Source organism: Meleagris gallopavo, chromosome 1 (assembly GCF_000146605.3).
Source record: "Meleagris gallopavo isolate NT-WF06-2002-E0010 breed Aviagen turkey brand Nicholas breeding stock chromosome 1, Turkey_5.1, whole genome shotgun sequence".
NCBI lineage: Eukaryota > Metazoa > Chordata > Aves > Galliformes > Phasianidae > Meleagris > Meleagris gallopavo.
The window spans coordinates 55,420,444-55,423,987 of NC_015011.2; positions in this window are offsets into that span (position 1 = coordinate 55,420,444).

The window sequence follows — 3,544 nt, forward strand, 5'->3', positions numbered from 1 at the left end:
AAAAAAAAGCTGATATTACCAAACTTGAATATATCAATTAAAAATATCAGAGCTAACCTTTTCATTATATTAATAAAGGAATTTGTATGAATTTATACATACATTTATTCCTCTGAGGTTCTCTGATGGAATTACAAGTAATAGTAAACATTTCAGCAGTAAAATGTGTCCAACATTGTGTTGCAAAATATGACATATTTTTTCAACCCGCCCTTAGGTGGTAGCTTTCCATCTCTTCACTGACACGACCATCTCAAAACCGGAGCAAGAGTTCAGTACAGGGTCCAGTTTTCAGCTGTGTTACTCCCAGTGAGTAGGACTCTAGCTCATAACCCCATTGATTTGCACCAAGCTCTCAGTGTAAATTACTACTCATTGGAGGAATGGCTGGGAGTGACAGGCTGCACTAAACAAGACCCTGAGCTTTCAGAGCCAGCAAAGATGACTCTGCTTTTTTTCTTTTTTGTAGCTTATTTTATTCATCAGGAAGTCCAAAGTGACTGTTGTCTCTTCATCCATTGGGTAGGCATTGGCTCCATGGTGTTATTTCTAAGCCAGGAGAGGTAGGCATTCACTTTGGCCAGGGCATGTATTGCAGATGCCTGCACTGATAGGTGAACACACAGGCCTGCCTCTCCACTGCAGCACATATTTGGACATCTACAACATGTTCTCCATGTGTGAATTCGGTGTTCTTGTTCTCAAGATTGTTCCACCTCTTTCTAGGGCCTGCGGAGCAGGGCTTCTTGATCAAGTGAATTAATAGGACATTTTATATAGGAGAATGCTCTTTTTCTAATTATGTGTGGTGCCATATGCTCTCATGTCTGCTTTTTTATTTTTATTTTTTATTTTTTATTTTGTGGCTATATTACATTGAACACTTCATGCTAAACTTCCATGCTGGAAAAGTGCTGAGTGATGTAAATGGACAGGTGCTGATGGAGTCCCCTCTGGATCCCTTTGTATCCCAAAGCCTGTTCCTGTAGTGAAGACCATGGCAGATGTGAGGGAGAAAATGCAAAAGCTCTGTCTTTAGCTGAGAATCTAATCCCTGGACAATAAAGTTGAGCACAAGTTCCTCAGTCTTCATTTTAGGAAGCTGTGGTTGGAAGCATCTTTGCAACTTCCTAACTTCCTTGATCTATGAAAATTAGGCAGTGAATTTCTACTAGTTCTATTAGTGAGCACCCTCATCTGGCTGTCCTTCTCTGAAGGGGAGTTGGACTTGCTGACCTTTAAATGTTCCTTCCAACTCAAACAATTCTATGAGTCTACCATTCTTCTGAAAGACCTTTCAGGAAGCCCTGGACTAGCATGTGATAAGGACTAAAAGAACTCATCACTTTTGTTGTTGCTGTTTTTGTATAAGGAATACAAGTAAATCCTTATCCTGGAAGATTTCATTCAAGTTCTCACTGAATGTTCATTAATAGTGCTGTAGAGTTGTTGCTGGTCTTCATCTAGTAACAAAGTAGGATCTCCTGATGAAGCCAAACTTATTTAAGTCAATACTCATGTACACAAGATGGAGATGGATTTCACAATGCTACTTTTCCATGTTCAGGAGCACTTAGGAATACAGAAACTGAAGGAGATACAAATGCTACAAGAAACATTAGTTCGTGGCATTTCCAGAAAGTACCCATCTCCACTCAAAGCTTCTCAGACTAGCTATGAGAACACAATTTTTACAACATTCAGTCCACTAAACTAGTTGAGGAAGGGACCAACTTCTGTTGCCGGTGACCTCTGCAAGATTGCTGATGTAGAGTAACATCAAACTGGCTGGATCCCAATGGTGTGGGGCTGTTGCAGCATGGGAGACGCTCTGTTAAGATGGCACAGGTGGCATAATCTGGGGAAGAGGACAGAATTGCTCCATGGCATCTGAAAGGAAGCCAAGGAGGATTTCCAGCTGTGTGGAAAGATAGGCAGGGAGACAGGCAAACTCTACTGCCTTTGTGGTGAATTGACATCCATATTGATAAACCCTATCATTCAAAAATCATGACTTCAACAAAATAGGCTTTGTTTCAACTTAGTTTTTGAGCTCTCAGAACATCTCTTGAAATTTCTTTCTCTAATGGGAAGTGATAGAGATGCAGTGAATTTGAATACTCAATGAAAGTTGAGATATGTTACCCCCAGGAGTGGGTAACAGCAAGAAATTTTGAGAGACTTCTGAAGATAACTTCAGAGAGTCTGACAACACCATACTCTTGTGATCTTGCTTAAATATTACAACTAAATGCTTCCCTTAGTCCTCAAGGCAGAATCTATTCACACTTGCACTGCTTTGAATCAAATGCAAAGTGAGCTGCTACCCCTCCTCTACCAGCACAGAAGTACTCCAGCAGGCACGTGGCTGATCACGATGAGGAACTCAACCTTTATGCTGGCCATAAACTTGAGGAGAGGTAGGGGAACATCAACATGCTGCAAGTTCTTCACAAGTGTAGTGGTCATAATGGGTGAAATTCAGCAAAAGAATGCCAAATTTCAAGCTTTGTGTTCAAGCGATTTCTACCAGCTCTAAAACAGTAAGGGCAGGAGAGACAAGTATTAACAGTTTGGGTGTAAATCCAACACTAAACATGAGACAGACCAGATCTTCCAAAATTCAGAGTTGGTTTCCAACAACAAAAATTAACTCAGAAATCTTGAAACTTCATTAAAAAAATAGATGTTTTGCCCTATCCTTGGAGGCGCTAAGGTCAGGTTGGATGGGGCCCTGGGCAGCCTGATTTGGTATGTGTCAGCCCTGCCCATGGCACAAGTTTGGAGCTGAGTGGGCTTTGTGGTTGGACTTTGAGGTCTCTTCCAACCTTAGCCACTCTTTCATTCTGTGATCTCGAATTTGTATTAGTTGTCTCCTGAGAACATATATTGTAAAGATTTCAAGCTCTACTAAAAACATAGAGATTGAAAATTGCTCAAAATAAACAAAAAATGTCCCATTGACCTTTCTCAGGTAGCCATTTGGCTTCAGAAGTTAGAGGTTTAAATCACTGTGAAAAACTTCACGCCATTGCAAGATTCAACAATACCAAGTATACAGTTTAGAATGATGTGAAACTATGAACATTAGACACTAGATGGAGTACTTGGACTAGAATGAAATTGAGATTTTTAAACAACTCTGGTAATGGAACAACTGTAAGTATCTTGAAATGGGGGTTTTATTATAAATGCACAGTATATGACAGCCTGCTTCTATGAGAGAGATCAGGGATGTATGCTGCTGAATTCCTGCTTTGAAAACAGTCACCATAAGGGTTCTCCCTTCAGCTGCTATGCCGCTGTCCTGAAGCCTTCTCGCAAGGAATTAATGGGTTGGTTTTGCATATCACTGAGCTGAATGTGCCCCTTGAATAACAGCCAAAATGGCTTCAAATCCTGCAGGAAGGCAGTTGTGCTCGTCCTAGATGTAAGGAAAGAGGTTACTCTCTCCATAAGACCCTTCTCCCTTCTTTTCCCTTCCTTCTGTTCCCCTTCCCTATCCTATCCTATCCTATCCTATCCTATCCTATCCTATCCTATC